Here is a 20,341-nt window from a genome sequence, read left to right on the forward strand (position 1 = left end):
CAGGTTACCATATTTTCATTGACCACAATAAAAAAGCAGAGAACAACACTGTGATGACTCTAACCTCAGTCAAAGCTTGTGAGATACTAATATTTGAGCTCAAAAGGGACAGTAAAACACTGCTAAAACTAGTAACCTAACCACTATACGGTAACTGGTCAGAGTTGGTCGTTAAATATGTTACAATATGTCTCTGAAGACATTCAATTATAACACTAACAAGTTGGAGTATTATAACTCCATTCTATTTTCCTAATAGTTATTACATAGAAAAGATCATGTAATCCTCATTTGTATGCCGGAAAAGCATATCATTTTATGAGATGCTTAAGCCCATCACCTTCCCAACCAAGCTTGAGCATTTGATCGACCACCTTCAAGCTCAACTGCAAGAAGCAATAAAACTATCAAACCGAACAGGTGTAAATTGTAAACTCCAAATAATGTGCAAATCTGATTAAACTAGAATGCAGGTGAAATCAATGTTCATGGTTTATCCAATTTACAAGGATCATAAAAAAAAATCATTGCTTGGAATCATGGAATATTTAGAAACAGTATTCGCTGGTAAATCATAAGCAATGATTGATATTTGACAATGATCCTTATCAAGAGTGATCTAACTTACAGTCGGATCAGTGAAGACAATCAACTGTTTGTCCCATGTTGAAACCAAAAGATTTGTGTTATCCTTATTTAGAGCAAGAGCTGTGATATCCTGTCCTTCTCTCAGCTTCAACACATGAAACACCTACACAAGATAGTATGGTAGAGTGGTTAGCAATGAAAAACAGTTCCAAGGATATGCATAGTAGGAAAGAAACAGGGCTCATGATGTTTGAGAGAATCAGAATGCTGTTCTTACTGAGTGTTTTCTTATAGTATGCGAATATTGAGGAAGTATGAAGGCACATAAAGAAACAGTTTGATGAGAAATAAAAGATATGATTTTCTTTAGACAGCTCAATTTAAACATCTTAATATTGTACCTCCAAAGTGTGCAAATCCAGGAAGCAAATTGAAGGTGATGGAGCATTTATTCTGTTGGTATCGTGAGTTTCTTCTGAGTCTGAATAAAAATCTTCATTACCCGACTTACTCGATTGCGAATTCCAACTGCTATTGTAGGCTCTACCATTTTCTTGAGAATTAATTCCAATCAAAGCACTCCATCCATCAAGAGAAATTTCCATGCAACTAATGCTGCTAGAGAAAGGTAATTCTGATTTTGCAATCAGAAGACCATTAAGAGTAAAGGTACTGAGAATATGCTTCGATTCATTCCACACCACGACAACCCCTTCAGAGGAAAGGGAGACAGTGTGAGCCACCACACCATCCAGCCTTCTGACTAAACGTCCCTTTCTTATAGAGTGTAGAAGAACATCTGATGAGTGAGAGCATGAAACAACCATTCGAAGATCTGAGTTAACACAACAGCTGAGTATTTCACTTTGGTGCCCCCTAAGTACCTGTATAGGGCCCTCAATACGGCGTCTACGATTCTTTTCCATCAACAAATGTGATGAAGAACTACTGCTGGTTGAAGGCCGCGTGCCAGTGCCAGTGCCATTCGCAGTCGAAGATTCTGTTGTGACACTTGAATGTGATGCAAGTGCCTTATGTATTCTCCAGAGTAATACTGTTGTATCTCGGGATCCTGTCACCAGGTAGTCACTATTCGGTGAAAGACCAAGGCAAGTCACAGGAGCACAGTGAGCATAGGCTGTTTCCAAGGTTTTAGCTCCATCTGAGGATATTAACCTGATACTATTATCAGCATGCCCACCTAATCAGAAGTCCAATTGTCAAGTTAGATGTGAAAGATTCAGGCAGTTTAAAAAGTTGGTACTACAAATGTAGGTCAAGTTTCTTAGATGAAGTTTAAGATCTGAGAGGGAGGGGGAAGAGAGTATTTTGAAAAAAGAAAAAGAACTACATTTTTCACATACTACTAGTGGCAGCATATTTTAATAATCGTAGCTCGTCTACATTTACCAGTAATAATTTCTTTGTCACATGTTATAGAGACAATAGCTTGGCTTCTAATTCCAGAAACAGGAAAAGCCAATGCTTGGGGATATTGCCACTCTTCAGCAGTCCCAGCAGGACCTTTTAACATTCGTATAATCCCACCAGCAGAACCTGCTGTAGCCTTTCCATGGTGAAAGAGGAATGGTGTACCCTGCCCATCAGGTGTATTGGGTTGCCATTTGTGCTGTGCAACATGAGCTGCTGGTGCATTTAAACCAACAACCACAACCATATCTGAAGACGCATGGATAGCAGCTGCTGGTAGATTGCAGTGTTCAGGGGATGGAATGGGATATGACTTGATTGCTTTTGGGTTGCGGAATATTGTCTGATAGACAAAAATGTATGCATTATCAGTTTATCATTATAATCACATGCATTGATCATTCGCAGTTGAGCAAGCATGAAACAATAGGAGAGCATTTCGAAGCAACATAACATACTAATGACAAAAATAGTCAGAGGTAATCGAAACAGATAAGTTAGGCTTTCTTTCTGACTAGGTGTAGGTGGTGTCTAATCCGGGATCAATTTATTTTTTCTCTCTTTCTACTTCTAGGAAGGAGAGAAGAAGGGTTCATAATTCTTAAGTTTAGAAGAAAATAATTTCTTTCTCATTATTTCACATTACATACATTCGATATATATACACAAATTTATTGGACAATTTTAGAAAAAGCACAGCCTATTCTAGGAAATAAATTCCAGAGATTGTGGGATTATTATGCTAGTAATAAAACTGAGATACAACAAATATACAGAATTAAAGTCAATAGGAATAAAATCTAAATCTTTCTTGACCATAGTGTTCTGCACAAATATGAGAAACTGATCTCAGGTTCAAGTTTTTTTTAATTTGTTTTTTATACATGGAGCATATGGCTGGAGTATATTAGAATACTTTAGTCTGTTAATTGGATACAATTTTTACTAAAATATGTTTAATAAAACTTAAAGCTATGCACGTAATACATGATTTATAGTAGCTACCTTAAATCATTTAATCATAGTAATTTACGTAGTAAAAAAATTTCTTAAGATGTATGCATTATGTTAAAGAGACAAATAATGAAACAGATGGAATATTTAACAAATAAAAATAAAACCCTTTTTGTCTGGAAATGCTTAAGGGAATCAAAGTCAATGGTAACTCAAATATAAGAAATGGCGCCGAGTATGGATTTTGGTCATGTTTGGGATTTTTTCCTGTAAGAGTTTAGAATTAGTGAGTTATTTAGTAAAAAGAAATATACATTTTCTCTTCATATACGAACCAAAATAAAGAAAAACAGCCATTATCCTTGCATGGCTAATGGCTAATGGCTAACCATGAATTATCAGTTTGCTAGATGACTTTTGTATGTAATCAAGACACATTACAGAAAGCCAAAATAAAACATGGGAAACAAGACAGGGAGGCATACATAGATGCTTACTCAGAAAGAAGTAATCAATATCGAAATTACCTGCAAATGAAGAACTTCTGATAGTGGCTTTTTCTTCAAGTGTGGAATAGTCAAAAGTTGAGATGGTGTTTGTCCAAAATAAGCAATCTGATCTTGTGTGGCATGCTGTTGCACCTTTACATGTCATGCACAGTAGAAAGTACCGAGTGTTAGTAGAAACAAGTCAGTTTGGATAGTTTGTAGATGTATTACTTGTAAGTTTTCTTTGTATAGCTGTAGGTTTATTTGTAAATTACTTTGCACAGATGTCAGTTCTTATTCAGTTGTTAGTATGTAGGCTATTTCTTCCCGTACCCTAGCAATCTTCTTCCTGCACCCCATCATAGCTTCTAGAAAAATTTGTCCGGAGTTAGTGAGTGTATTCCGGAAAAATGGGTAAGTGCCTTCTTGAAAAATGTTTCCAGAATTGATTTAGTGTGTTCCGGAAAATAAAATCTAGAATGATGAAGTGCAGGAAGAAATTTGATGGGAGTGCAAGAAGAAACAGCCTAGTAACTAATGTCTATAAATACACATGTATTCATATACTTTCAGATGTGATATACATAATAAAAATTCAGTTAATGTTCAATTCTCTTTCTCTCTTTTCACTCTCAGTTCAATCCATCTAAGATGGTATCCAGAGCATTTCTTTTACGATCCAGCTTTTCCTCTGACTTTTTCATGATTCAGCTCGCTGTTGCTTCTGTTCAGTCAATTTAATACTATCAATCGGTGAATTGTTCTAGGTTCCTGATTTTGATATTATCTCGGTCTCTTTGATGCCGTTCGTAATTTTCTTCATTCAGTTGCATTTTGATGCTGGTTCATTATCTGTTCATAAATTTTTGTTTTATGTAATTGAACTCTGAAAGTTAATTAGAAGTTGCAATCAGTGAATTGTTCTCATAGCTACGTTTTCTTTTGGTGATAGTGAATTGAACTTTTGAGCGGTGACTTGTTCTCAGACCCACTTTTCTTCTTTTTGGCGATAGTGAGTTTTGCTCTGCACAAGGTAAATTACACTTGGCAATTATTTTCAACAACTATTGCTGAGATAATCAAATCGCCAAGTTACAACGATTTGTTGCGAATCCAATGGTTCCACCTTGATATCTAACTGAACATGATTGTGTTGCTAAAGATATTCATTCATCTTGAGCATGAAGCTTGGGAAGTTTGGAATCAAACGTTATTGGTTTGGCTTCATACTCTCTTTCTCTCGTATTCTTGTTTGTACTCATAAAGTTTGGGAGAAAATTCATGAGTATTTCAGTCTTCAAACCAAGTCTCATACACGACAACTGCACACTACAATGCATGCTATCAAACTTGGTTCCAAATCAAGGGAAGAGTATTTGCTCAAGATTAAAAATTATGTTGTGAGCTTGCTGGTGTTGGTATTCCTGTGCGCCATGAAGAATATGTTGATGCTATTTGGAAGGTCTTCCATTCCATTTGACTATGCTCCAGTTGTATTTGTTATTGAGAGTAAGAAATGCACACCTTCAATTACTGAAATTGAAGCTCTTTTGTATGGACATGAAACACGCCATTTCTATGTTCAAGAGACACAAACTTTAGTCTAACCATCACTGCATTACATTCAAGCTCCTTACACTCATTTGGCAGTCAATGTGGAGGCTTTCTCGCTGGAGTATCCTCTCATGGTGGTAGTTCTAGCAGAGGAAGTGGTGGTAAATTTGCCAATTTTCAGTGCCAAATATGTCTCGAATTTGGACATACAACCAATGTTTGTTATTTCATATCTGATGCATCCTATCAGCCTCATTAATCATTGTTTTTCATTTGTCCTGCTACACAACAGTCCATTCCTTATTTGGGTGGTTCATATAAAACATCAAATACTTGGGTGAATACTAATACTAAGCCTAATGGCAATGCTCAACCGAGTGCAATGATGATGAAGTCTACTTCTCAAGGTAATGCCAATATTTTGGTGCAAGCTTCCATGTTACTGGTGAACCACAAAACATGAAATATCTTCAACAGTTTAATGGTCCAGATCAAATTTTCATTGGAAACGGTGCAGGTTTGAGTATTTATGGTGTTGGTTCCTCTCTTTTGTGTCACCTTATGAGTCACTTTTCAACCAAATAATTTTTTGCATGTTCCTTCCACTACAAAAAATATGTTAAGTGTTAGTTAATTTGAAAGAGATAATTTGTTTTCTTATCAATAGGTTGCCTACAACATCTCTAGACTTTGCCATTCCGTATTCTGCTTTGTTTAATAAACATCCCAATTTTCATTTCCTCAAAAGTTTTGGTTGTGCTTGCTTTCCTCTTTTACGACCTTATCATTATCACAAACTTGATTTCATGTCTGAGGAGTGTATTTCCCTCGGTTACTCATAGTTACACAAAGGCTACAAATGTCTCTCATCTAGTGTTCGTATATATATTTCCAAGGATGTTTTGTTTAAAATGAACAAATATTTCCTTATTATGTTTTTTCTCCCAAGTACACCAAACTCTATCCAAGATCTTAGTCAGTATTTTAGTTTAAACCCAAATCTATCGCCACCTCAACAATTTGAAAATCCAGTGTTTAGTACTTCCATGACATCAGATTCTGGTGCAACATTATCTATATCTTCTACTATTAATTCATCTTCTTTTGAATCTGACTGCACCTTTACATAATACTTCTTATGAAAACTTGATCTAAATTTGGTATTTTTCAAAACAGATTTCATTCATCTTTGTTGTTATCTCATTTTGAACCTACCAGTGTCAAACAAGCTCTTAAAGATGAAAATTGGCTGGCTGCAATGTAGCAGGAATATGATGTTCTAATGAATTAAAAAAACTTGGGATCTGCCACACTTACCCTCTAATAGAAGGGTTGTTGGTTGTAAATGGGTTTTTTGAGTAAGGAAAAAGCAGATGGCTCAATAAATAAGTATAAAGCTCATCTTGTAGCAAAAGGTTTTCATCAAGTCCATGGTTTTTATTTTTCATGAAACCTTTCCTCCCGTAGGTAAACCTTTTACAATAAAAAATATTCTTACTATTGCTCTCTCTCATGGGTGGAAATTGTTTCAAATTGATCTCAATAATGCCTTTTTGAATGATTATCTTGATGAAACAATTTATATGCAACAACCACCTAGTTTTGAAGCAAGTGATAAGGCTCTTGTTTGTATGTTAAAAACAGAACTCTTATGGATTAAAACAAGCCCTGAGGCAGTGGTTCAATCAATCATTTACAAACTACTCTTCATAAGTTTGGTTTTGTTAACCACACTTGTGACGCCTCTCTCTTCATCTACATAAAAGGAATTAGAAGTTGTCCACTTTTTGGTTTATATTGATGATATAATCATAACTGGTAGCTCTACTACTCTCATTTAAAATATTACAACCTGACTTCATGTGACTTTTTCCTTGAAACAACTTGGTCAACTAGACTACTTTCTTGGCTTTGAGATAAAATGTTTGTGTGATCAGTCTATTCTCATGACTCAGACAAATAATGTAAGAGACTTGCTTCATAAAACACATGGTACCGATCTTTTTTCAGAACCTATTTTATTTCGCTCAGTAGTTGGTGCTTTCCAATATGCCACTCTTACTTGGCCAAAAATTAGCTTTGTTGTAAATAAAGTTTATTAGTTTATGGCTAACCCATTGGATTCTCATTGGGCTGTAGTTAAACGCATTTAGGGTTTAGGTCAAACTCAATATGAAGATTTTTTCTTCTGAAAAATCTTGTCCTTGAGTTTGTGAGGGGATGTTAGTAGAACCAAGTCAGTTTGTATAGTTTGTAGATGTATTACTTGTAAGTTTTCTTTGTACAGCGGTAGGTTTACTTGTAATCTAATTTGTACAGCTGTCAGTTATTATATAGCTGTTAGTAAGCAATGCCAATAAATGCATCTTGTACTCATACTTTCTGATGTAATATGCATAATAAAGATTCCCTTCATATTCAGTTCTCTTTCTCTCTTTTCACTCTCAGTTCAGTTCATCTAAGAACAAGTTACAAACCATGGATAAGTTATTTGTTGAGGTCTGATGCTTTTATAATATTCAGAGGTGTTGCATATGATTGATGTTGTTTGTGATGCAAACATAGTTGGGATGACAAACGACGAAATGAGTCCTTGGCACTCTTTTTTAAAGTTATGCAATAGCATTTGTTGCTTTTGATTAAAAAAAGAGATAGTAATGGCAAAAGGGATTCTTTTTCTAGCTCTAATTTTAACAAGAACAGGATTGCAATGTTTATCAAGCTTAAGCAGTTAATTTCCTTTATAATAAAATTATGGAAACAAACACATATATAAGTGACAAAAATAACTATAGCTAACATGTACTTTAGTCGTTTAACCAAAGAAGGTAGTTCTCATACGACAATTAATGTGGATATTTTCATATTTTGCTTCAGGGAGTTGGATTTGCATGTTATATAGACGACAAAATTAATTGAAAATATGAAGATGCAACAGAGACATACTGGGTCAGATATTTTATCAATATCCACTGTCCCTTCATAAGTAATGTAAAAGAAAACATTATTTGCTGCAATAGCCTCCTTTCCCCGTTGCTTATACCTGCATGGTTAAATCCATTTAATGTAAACAAATGCAAGTTTTCAAGGGACTAAAATAAAGTGAAAATTTAAAAAGGAATGCCAGAGATGTCTACATAAAAAATGCTAGAAAAATAAAACTCATGAATAAACAAAAGGGAGATTTTGTTAGGAACCCAAGTATGATTTGAATGTCTCGCCTTGAATACAAATGAGAAAGTTGAGTGACATATAAGAAAAGAAAGACCTACAAACAACCCTTAAGGTTTTGTGTTAAAGGTGGTATCAGGTCTCTTATTATGTAACTTATAGCTCTGAGGTGGTAAATATTCTTAGTTTATCCCAGTAAAAAAAATCCCAAAAATGGTATCAGAGTCAAGTTTATCTTGGTGCCAAACTGAAATGGAGACAAGTATGTCCCGTTGTGGTAAAACGCCACTATAGTAAGGGTAAGGGGAAGTGTGTTGAGATAAATGGCTGGTACAACCATGTCTTGTTGTGGAAGAAACTCGTGGTAAAACCCAACTGAAATTTTAGGGGAAAACAGTTAAAAATCCAAGTATGAGTTGAAAGTTCCAAAGAAAGTAGATATGAGAAAGTTGATGTCATATAAGAAAAGAAAGATCCACAAACATTGAACCTTAAGGTTTTGTATTAAAGGTGGTGGTGTCAAATCTCTTATATGGGCAACTCATACTTCAAAGGTGGTGAATATCCTCGGTCTATCCTAGTAAAAAAATATGGAGAAAATAAAAAGCAAGAAGAAAACCTACCCAAAAATGAGATCAATCCACTCATGCAAATGAGAAGATACATATTCACTCTCTAGAGCCATCCTATGCTTGTGCACAAAATCAACTGGATTCTCAGCCCAAGCAGGAAGTTTTATAGTATCTGGTATGACAAAAAGTAATTCTCATGTGGGGTAATAACTTTAATATGCATATATATGTAATCACATTTTCTTCATAAAAAGGAAATGAAGAAAATCTCAATGAGTATACCAAGCTTTCCTCCCGATTGTGTTGTGCCAAAATCAATTGAATTTTCATTTGTGAGGACCTCGGGGAGGTAAAATAGCTCAGGAACCTAAGTTGAGATTAAAATGGGGAAAAAAGAAAGAAAGAATGAAATATAAGTTTCAAGAAAACCATGGTAAGCATTTAACAATATAAGTACTAAAAACATTGAAGTCCTCCAAGGAACCCTAGAAGTCTTTGATATTGAAGTACTAAAATTTAATTAAAAGCATTTACGAAAACCAATCGTTCTGTTGTATGTTAGTAAACATATACCAATTCCTTCACATCACTCATGTCCTCAAGAACTCCATTCCAAGTAGCAGAAATATCAGAAAACATTCGATCTGCATGATCAAATTTTCCACCTTGAAGTTTGATTGCAAGAGTAGTGAATGGTTCAACCCTAACAAGATAATACAAAACCTGTAAAAGATAATAACCATTAACTAATGCAAAATCAGCAACTAAAATGCAACCATATTAAATGCTGTCATTTGCATACTGGGTGATTGCTTCTGTTGCTACTTCAGAAGAACTGGAAAAAATCATGGTGATTTTGATTTATTCTATGACTTAGCAAGGAGATGGGAGATTTAATGCAGAAGCCAAAAATAAACACAGATGCTAAAAGGACCCTTCAGAAACAGCCTCTTTACATGTGTGTGTGTGTATGTATATATATATATATATATATATATATATATATATATATATATATATATATATATATATATATATATATCTGTGTGTGTGTGTGTAGGGGTAGGGCTACACAGTGACCCTTTCCTGTACTTTTGCATGCAAGAAGCCTTTTAACACTGGGGTATGTTAGTAGTATGCCAACAAACAGGAAATAAGAATAAACAAAATAGCATAACATTAAAGTGCCCAAGTTTACACTAATCACATTTTGTGAGATGTCTTTCTGTATCAGGACTTTGTTGACAATACTTGAATGTAAACCAACCTTATTTTAATATCCTAAGCATTTATTATTTGATTGGTATCACATGGAAGCCATTTTGTTTGATCTTAACATGATTGACCATTTAAAGCATCCTGGCAAAAAATCTACATCTTTCCCTTTAAAAATCATCTAGCCCAAAATCAATAAATATTCTCTATCTCCCTTTTTTCTGAGCGCCAAGGTTCAGATGATTGTACATTTGATGCTTCCAACATACTGACATAGTGCAGCCAAAAATGATTCAAATTTTATTGATTGTGATTCGGGATACGTGAAACTTCCTATTTTGAAATTGGGAGTTCATGCATAAAAATAAACTTGACATCAACTCAAAGTTAATCACTTAAGCTCCATCTGAATCAACCATGAATCACAAGTAAGAGAATAAACCAAAAACTAGCATCCACAGCCTACGTACTAAATTGCCTACGTACTAAATTACCAGAGGAAAATTCAAAGAAGGAGGTGGGGGGTGGGACCTACTGTTCCTGCACTTGAGTAGTGTGATCCATAGTGGAATTTAGGTATTACGGGGTCATCAAAGCTGGAGTATCTCTCTTGAAATTTTTTAAGACGATCTGGGTTCAGTGCTCCAATAGGCTGCATGATATAAAAAAATTACAAATTTAAAATATGAGGTAATTTCCCTTGATTTCACCAAAGCAACATTCATGATAACCTTTGAAAGGTCCCGGTAAGAAGAAGGATTAGAAAGATCCAAGCTCTTTGAACTGTAATCAGAAAGAATCCAGGGGAAAACTGGATACTGCAAAAAATTCATAATGATAAAATAAATAACATGAAGATAGAGTTAAAGAGTTAATTATAGAGTGCAATAGCGAAGATCACCTGGGTTATATCATTATAACTACGGCCAGCCAATGTATTGAGTTGCATTAGATACTCAAAATTACTGATCTGCATAAGGGCACCGTAAAGTTAGTAAGCAAATTACATTAGAAACTTATTGTTTGTCTGGATAGCTGTTACTAAAAAGTATGTAAAAGTTTTCAACAAAATGAATTATGACAAATTTCATATGTTTGTGTTAGAGATACCAGAGCACCTCTGCTGCTGCTACCCAATACAGTGGCATAGACAGTACTGCTATCTTAGTTCAGTTAGATTTTGTTAGACAGTTATACCAATTACAATTAGGTTTATTCTCAGTATCTGTATGAGTTATGTACAGTATATATACAATGTATCCAATTCTATTTAAATCAATGAAAAACATGTTTGGCATTCCAAAAGAAAAATCAATGAAAAATATCACACTTTCAGAAATTTAGCATTTCTCTTATTGTGTGTTTCTCAACCTTTCGTCAAGAGCTTGAAAATCCATAGCTGAAGAAAATCCCTACCTTTTGGTTCCATCTCCTACTTACTACAGCCAATTCTCGTCTCTCCTATTTAGTTCATAATTGAAAATTGATTTGATCATAAGAAAGTGTTTTTGACTGTAAAAAATATCACTTTATTGTAATGGCTGGAATGAAAAATGGTAACAAACCTCACAATGTAGGAGAATTCAAGGGTGTTCATTCAGCCTATCCATTGAATGGAAAAAATTATCCAAAATGGTTTCCACTCATTAGGACCATCTTCAACGGAAAAGGAAAGGCTAGCCATTTAACTTTATGATTATCTTGCTAAAGATGATCCTACATTCAGTTCATGGGACGAAGAAAACTACATGATTATGGCTTGGTTATGGAACTCAATGGTTCCAGAAATCAGTGACACATGTATGTTTCTCAATTCAGCAAAAGCCATATGGATTGCAATAGAGAAAACCTATTCCAACTTTATAGAGTTGCCTGAAGTACAACCAACTTGTGGTTCTGTCCACTGTTGCACCCCATTTGTCGTGCACCAAAGCCACTGCCAAACTTTTGCTGGAGCTGTTGCTAGACCTTCCTAGAGATTTTGTTGGACCCTTGCCATAGCTGTTGTTGTACCCTAGCCGGAGCTGTCGTTGGACCTCTGTCGGACCTTTCACCAGAGCTTTCGCCATTGTCATCGTTGGAATTGTTGTTGTCATCACCACTGCCACCACTGAGGCTTTTGGTGCCCTATTGTCTTTATTTATTTTTAATTAAGAGGGGTCAAGAATCCCTATTATTTACTTAAACATACAGCTCCACTAAGCAATGTTGATCTGTTAACCTTAGAGGTGCATGCACTACATACTGAAATTGAACGTTTGAAATCTCTCATGTAGTCTATCAATAAGTCACCTTCAAGTACGTGCTTTGTAGTCATGACTGGTAAGAACTCCAATTCTTCTTTTGATGTTTCTAAAACTTTATGTAAGTAATCTTGGGTTTCGGACTCTGGTGCGACAAGCCATATGACCCCTAAAGTATTCATTCCAATATATTTTATTTCCTTTTTTTTAAGAGATGTGATTATTACAAAAGAGTAGTTGAAAATGTAATTATCACGCCAGTAATTAGTAAAATATTTCTTTTCTACCTCTTATTATTGAAGTATACGTTACGTGCGATGTAATCCAATTGGACACGTGACAAAAGTGTTACACATGCTATATCTAGTAAGGAATAAATGGTTGGTACAAAAACAAATCATCAACTTTTATGCCTGAATTTAAACATGATTTCTTTTGAATAAAGCAGCTTAATATGAGAAAAAAGATTGCTTTATAACGTAACCAAGCAAATCCAAACACACTAACGTCTTTAGAGTTAAGAAACTTCTCACCTCCCACCTTGCCCAACGTTCCATAAGCTGGGTTCTTTTCAAAAGTAGTCCAGGCCTCTGAAAAATAAATTACTTTTATCCTAATCTCACATGCAAAGAAATTTATGAAGACGAAAGTTCACTAACAAAAATAATACCTGGGTAGCTAAATATATATTGTTTAAATACAGAGGTCGAGTATGAACAATTGCTTGATATGCATTTCTTCGCCCATCTCTACTCTGCAGAGGAAATTTTGGTAGGGAGAATCAGTTCAAGGATTGTAAGTTTGCATCAATTACCAATCATCCGCTCATCATTAAGATGTTAAAAAATATATTAAGATTAATTGTGGTTAAAAATCCGAGATGATTACATTGCTGAACTACGAAAGGAAACAAAGCAGCATATTCTAGAATCAGTACCCCAAAGTCAAAGAAGAAGTTGGAACGGTCCACCATAAATATCTCTAGTGCACTTCTTCTAAGAAGATATCTGTAAAAGGAATCAATTAATGATATGCATACAACATCAAGTTCAAAATGTTAACTCCAACAAGTTTGCACTATAAACTGTCAAAAAGAAAACACAAAGTAGCTAAGCAAAATGGAAGAAGGTGCAATTAGATAGGGAGATATTTACTAAACGGACTGCTATTGTTTTCTGGCGCCTACTTCATTAGATTATTTATAATTGCACTATACCTTCCCTCAATTTAAGCAACCAATTTAGAAATATCCAAATGCATCTTGGGTGGGCTCATATACTTGATTTTTGAAAGAATCTTTATTGTTCAACACTTCAATAGAAACATGATTGACAAAATTAAGAAATTGAGTTTTAATAGTAATATGCAGTTTTTTAGTAGTCCTTTTGATGCAGACTGCAATAACAAAAGCAAAAAAGGACAGAAAAGGAATGCAAAAAATGGAACAGAAACAGGGGAATATATTAGGTATCCTTAAGAGGAAAACAAAACATGCACTAGAAATTATAGACCTTTCTAATACCCCAAAGCAATCACTCCTTACACAGAAGCATAAAGCATGCCTTTTGACTTTGCTATGTTCCACCCAAAATTTAAGGTAAAAACAACAATGACATTCAACATACAAAGAGTTTTTCTCATATTCTTAAATATTTAAGATATATATGTATGTATTAAGAATCAAAATGATTGCAGGTGCATACAATAGAACAATAAAATAATAAATAGTCAACAAAATGAATTCACCTCCGACTATAAATTTGATGAAGAGTAGATATTAACCAGCTGCGGTTCTTTTCTTGTTCTTGTGTCTCACAACCAAATTTCAAACCATCCATTACGGTGCTCGTCTCATTATGGTCAACTATAAAATTTATCCTCTTACTAGTAACCTACAACAAGACAATAAGCATTTCACACTAGTGCAGTTTAACTATATTTAAGGCAAGAGAATAATTTCTATACTCTTCATCCATTTTTCTGACAATAAAAATAGCAGCCCAAATCTTAACTAACTCATCTATAATTTTCCATGTATTTGATGGTAGAAAGCAACAAAAAGCTACAATACCCAGAGTAATGATGATAATAAGAGTAACTGAGATAAGTATCATGGGCCAGATATATTCATCGTGATCTTATCATGTGTGCCAAACTCCCCATGCATTGCTGAAAACCATCAATTCTACAATATCCTTACACTGTTCTGATACTGCTTTTCTACAACCCTTTTGGTGTTGAGTGTGTCCTCAGCCCATGGGCCAAATCTTTAAGAGCTTTCATTTCTTCGGAAGAAGTAGAAAAGGAAAAATGTGGCGTGAATCTTATATTACACTTTGGTACATTTGGTTTGGGTGCAATTCTCATGTATCAACGTATATCACAGCACTTGTTTACAGATAAGGGTAGGATTAGGTATTTGAGGTGTACTTAGTGTATAAGATGATTTTTCAATTGGTTTCTGTTGAAAGTCCCACATTGACTAGAGATAACGCTAATTCACAATATATAAGTGGGTGCAATCCTCACCTTACAAGCTGGTTTTGTGAGGTTGAGTTAGGCTTAAAGCCCACTTCTAACCTGGTATTAGAGTCAGGTTAGAACCTATCCTAACAAGATTTCTTGGACATTCTGTTTCACTCACTATCGGGCCGCTAATGGACCACAGTCCCACGCACGAGATGAATATACCTCGGTCTGGTGCAATCCTCACCTTACAAACTGGTTTTGTGAGGTTGAATTAGGCTTAAAACCCACTTCTAACAGTTTCCTCAACAGAATTGTTGAAGGATTTTGGAACCCTACTCCATCTATGCATTCTTTGATATTTTGTTTTTTGTGAATACTTTAAAGAGGATTCCCAACTCTCCCAAATCTTTGTAATGTTTTATCATTCTAAATAAATTTCAATTGAAAGCAATCTGAAAAATTTTCTGAATCAATCATCCATACAAAAGGTATTCACAATTTATACAACAATTACTTGCTTAGAAAAGAGATTAATTGTAGAAGTAAATCTCAGTTATAGGAACCAACTTATAAATTGAGGATAGTCTAAGATTTTCAAGCTCTATTTAAAACCACATCTCTTGTCCATGGAAGACTAAACATAATGCTTCAAGGTTGAAAGTATGTAACCCAAAAAGACTGCAATTAAGATGGGAAAATGATAATTGGAATTACGGTGACTTTCCAATAATAAGTTTTCCACATCATCACTATATATATTATACAAATTTAGTGGAGACTGTTTCCAAGGACTAGAATCAGCAATGTAACTTCATCCCATGATCATTAAATTCATTTTAGGATGTAATACATGAACCACATACTTCAAAAGAATCGGAATGTGAAAAAATGTGTGGGCAATAAGCAATAATTGTGGAATCAGAATATAGATTTGTCCAGTAAATGTGAAATATTTACACCCATATTTCAACACACCCTCTAAAGCCCAGGAATAAATGTCCTCCACTGCCAGGTTGGTTATTAGATTATGGAAGTCTGAGGCATCAAGTCCTTTTATTAGAACATCAGACACCAGCTGCTTTGGCGGAAGGTGTGACATGCAAACCAAACCTTCTTCTAATGTTGCATATTCATTGTAAAGTTTTAATTACATAATTAAGAGATTTAAATACATTTCATGATCAGGAGAATAATTAAGTGGATTGACAGGCCGACAATATATTTTATATTTATTGCACAATATCATTGATCCTAAATTGTAGGGATGGATTATATTCACCATAAATTAGGATTTTTAATTATTATATCCATGTACTCTATTTAAGAGAATTGCTCCTCTATGAATAATATCATAAATAGTTTTTTTTTATTTTAAGTTTTTAACATGGTATGCGAGGTCTAAAATCCTTGGGAGCCTGTGTATTCTCTTGCACAGCCTGTATTGCTGCAAAACTACATCCCTTTCTTTCTTCCACTGTAGCCACCTGCACAGCCTGCATTGCTGCAACACCACAACCTTTTCTTTACTCCACAACACAGAGTTCAGCACAAAGGAGATTCTAAAATTAAGGGTTTGTTGGACAAATTAACAAAACTTGTAGACTCAAGTAATTGCTCCTTCGCATTTGCAGGTAATATACGTTACTCCTGTGCACTTAATTAGTTAAATTCCTCTAAAGAAGGTGTCTGGGTAGTTGATTTTGGAGCCACAAACCTTATGACTAAGTAATCTACTGGGTTTATATCTTATTGACCGTGTCGAAGCAACAAAAAAAGTACACTTGTAGATGGAACTTGCATTAGAGTTGCCGGAAAAGGAGATATTATGATAAACCAGAAACTAATTCTAATGGAAATTCTACCTGCTCCCAAATTTTGTTCACAAGCTTACAATGGATTACACTGTCTTGTGTTTTTTAATCTTACAACTTGCTAATTTCAGGATCAAGGAACGGAGAAGGTGATTGGACTTGCTAGGGAAGACAATGGGCTCTACCTTCTAGAGGACGCAAACAGGATGGATAGCAGTAAGAGTCAAATTCCTTTGTCTTTGATGTTAGAAACAACTCTTTCCAATATAGAAAAATCTGGTTATACCACCTTCATTTAGGTCATTTATACTGAATTTTTCGAGAAAGAATCAAATAAGTAACAAGAAAAACCAGCAGAGAATCCAAATTCCTGATAGGCATAAAGACACTGATAGGAAATAGAATGTATAAGTTAGGAGAAAAGTTATCAATAAAAGGTAGTTATAGGGGCTTTTTGTGTCAGGGAGTGTCACTTTTTGAGAAAGCTTTATATAGGGCGGAAGGGTTGTTGTGTGGGGTACTTGTTGAGTTGTGTGTAATAAGGATAGTAAAACAGGTCAGTCCAACCCGTTTTGGTCAGTTCTCCAAAAACGGGTTAGATTGAGCTGGTCCACCACAAAAAGAAAGGGCCAGAAATTGGAATTAGGCCCGTCATAGGACATGCCAGTGGGCGGCTGGACTCACTTGCCACTTTTTCTTTTCTTTTTTTAAATTTGTTTGTAAATTTTTTAAATTGGAATTAGGCCCGTCATAGGATATATATTTATAAATAAATATTAAAACATATTTAATCATATAAATATTTTTAAAGTTTGTAATTGATTAATTAATATTTGTAATTTGGTAAATTAAAATAATTATTACATTTATATGTTAAATTATTCTATTATAACTAATAATTAAAACTTAATTTGTAAGTGTTATAACCATGAATTTGGATTCTCTGCTGATTTGTTTTGTGCTGTTCCTCTACTGTGCTTTTATAATACACTGATTACCACTAATTTTGATGTTTTAAAATATATTAAAAAGATATTTACAATACTAATATAGTGTATTTTTAATGCTCAGCAGAAGACAGCACTAAAAAACCAGTAGAGAATCTGGACTCGCCTATCAGTCACATTTGTTGAAAATAAATAATATTTTCAACCTTATCTTTGGGGGAAAGCTCATGTATCAAAGATAAGGATAATTCATTCTAGCTAAAAAATCTTATTTTTGCAAAATTAAGCCCCATTAATACTCCACCATCTATTGAGTGTAATAGTTCATCATCTACTAAATCTAGTTCTGTTCCTTCTTCTAATCATTCACCTCTTGTGCCAAACCCAAAGACTACTGGAGAACAAACTCAGTGTTATCTATCTGGACGATTACTCACGAAGGAGGTTTATTATTCAATCACCACAAGTCTATGAATTTAACCCATACTTGAAATACCTAACATTAATGAAGAACAAAATATGGCAGCCATTTAAGTTCAGGTTCTTCCAATTGTAGTAAGCATGTACTCAAAGGCCAAGGTACCCATTGTCACATTTTGTCTTTTGACAAACATTTGAGCAGCATCATTTGCCTTTGAATACATGCTGTTGATGAAATCCCATATATTCTTCATTGTAATCAGAAACATACACGTGTCAGTAATGTTGAACTCCATGGAACCCCGCAACCAGGACATTATCATGGAGTATTTTTCATCCCGGGGTGAAGGAAGTTGGATTCTCCTTACTTGGACACTTTTTAAGGATATGAGAAAGGCACCCCTTTACCTTGAGATAGGTCCGTACAAGTTGGGACCTTTTGAGAAAGTTTTTCCACTTAATCTGTATGAAGCTCTAATGCCTTGGAGATCACCAGTCCTTTGTGAAAAACAAGAATATTGTCTTGTTGAGATTTTGGATCAGACATCATGGAGATGCAAATCAGCAATAATGGGTGATTTAACAAGGAAGAGAAAAACAATAATAAACCCCTATGATGCACAACTACTGTACGTGTATTTGATAAGACACATACTTCATATGCCAAGATACATTGAAAGTAAATAGGATATTATACGCGATATATGCATATTAAAAATATACAAAAATTCTTAAAAACATGATAAACATATGATTGATATTGTGTAGATTCAAATTAAAATCAAATGTACTAAACAGTGTCAAAATAAAAAAATTATAAATTAATGTCATCATAAAAATATTATTGTATTATAAATTTGATAAATATCAATAAAATATCTTAAAATATTAAATACGGATACGTATCAGAGACACGGATACGTATCAAAGACACGGATAAGCAGGGATACGGATATGTATCGGACACAGATACATAACACAAATTGAAATATTAGTCCATTGTCCTCTTCAAGATAAAATGAATGAAGTCTGTAAAGTAAACAAAGAGAGACCACGGCTCCATGAAAATCCTAAACCTCTAGATACCATGTGAAAAACTGTGTAGCAAGTAAGCAATAATTGTTGAATTACTTTGCAGATTTCAGAAAAAAACAATATATTGGAATTTAAAGGAAAAACAAATCCTAATAAAAGAAAATAAGTCTCCTGACATAAAGACTTTAAATCAGGAACAAATCTTCCAAATAAACTCTGAATTTGAATCCCTTCATTTTAAGGATTTCTTATGGTCAAATCTATATTTATTGTATAGTAAACTTGCAATATTTACTCCCATATTAGTAACTACTATCAAAACAAAATACGCTGAGCAGACACCAAGCTAGTTTAAAACTCATATGAACCCACTTTGTAGGATCTTGATTTTATTTTTTCGCATCAATTAAGTGGAACTTTATCTAAACTACAGATGTCGACCAAAACCAAAATGTAAATAAATGTCAACAGCCATTTTAAAAAATATATATTTTTTCAAGAATTTTATTACTTAATTAAGAAAAAAAACTTATTTTATACTAATCTTATTTTTCCCGACTACATTTTTTTTCTAGATTTTACTATGCTCTTCTTCTCTACCGATACCGCTCTTCATTCCACAAGTAATCTTAAAATGGCTACAAAATGTAATAGGCACAGTTCTCACAAAATTATCTTTTTCGTATCTGCTATATCATCAGGATCGTTTTAAAATTACTTTAAAATTAGATCATGAAACTTACTTGGAAGGTTCCCTGTACAACCCGAAGTGGCTGGACCATTGTTGACGGTAACTCGATAACAATTCTTTCATCAAGCTCACTTGGAACATAACCAGGTGCAAAGGCTGAAGAACTCTGAACAACACCCTCATCACTTTCAGGTTGAATTGCATTGGAATCTGAAGATTTTTGCACAGTTTTCTCAGCTCCTTTCGAAAATTTAGGCTGATTCTCTACATCATCTCCTATATCGTCACCTGTAAGATCCAAATTTTCAGTTTCTATATGTTCTTCGTCTTCATTTATACCTTCTATTGTAATTGCTTCCGCAGATAAAACTCGAGTGCTCGGATCATTATTCTCCCTTGAATAATCCTCATAATTGGCGGCAGAACCTAAATGATCAGACCCTCGATAGTTTCTTCTCATACATCTTCTCATCCTAGAAGAACTTTCCATATAATCTAGTGTCCAGAAAACCTACAGAAAAATACAAAATAATCACCATGGTGACTGAACCATTAAAATAATCATACAGAAAAATAAGAGCATTAGCTGAAAATAGCTATCGAGCTCTTTTTTAAAGTCCAATGCAGCCACACTAGTTCTTTTCGAATTCTAGGATTTTACTTTTCAGGCATGTACACCTGAGAACAGCAAGCAATATGCATCTTCCTAAAGGTTTTTCATATACTCTGCAAAAGATAATATATGGCCAGAA

At 34.3% G+C, this 20,341-nt stretch overlaps 1 pseudogene; it reads right to left on the reverse strand.

Moving 5' to 3' along the window:
- Positions 1–284: 284 nt before the first annotated feature.
- LOC114166355 overlaps positions 285–20,341 on the reverse strand; it is a 59,449-nt pseudogene continuing 39,392 nt past the window's right edge.

Source organism: Vigna unguiculata, chromosome 10 (genome assembly GCF_004118075.2).
Source record: "Vigna unguiculata cultivar IT97K-499-35 chromosome 10, ASM411807v1, whole genome shotgun sequence".
Classification (NCBI taxonomy): domain Eukaryota; kingdom Viridiplantae; phylum Streptophyta; class Magnoliopsida; order Fabales; family Fabaceae; genus Vigna; species Vigna unguiculata.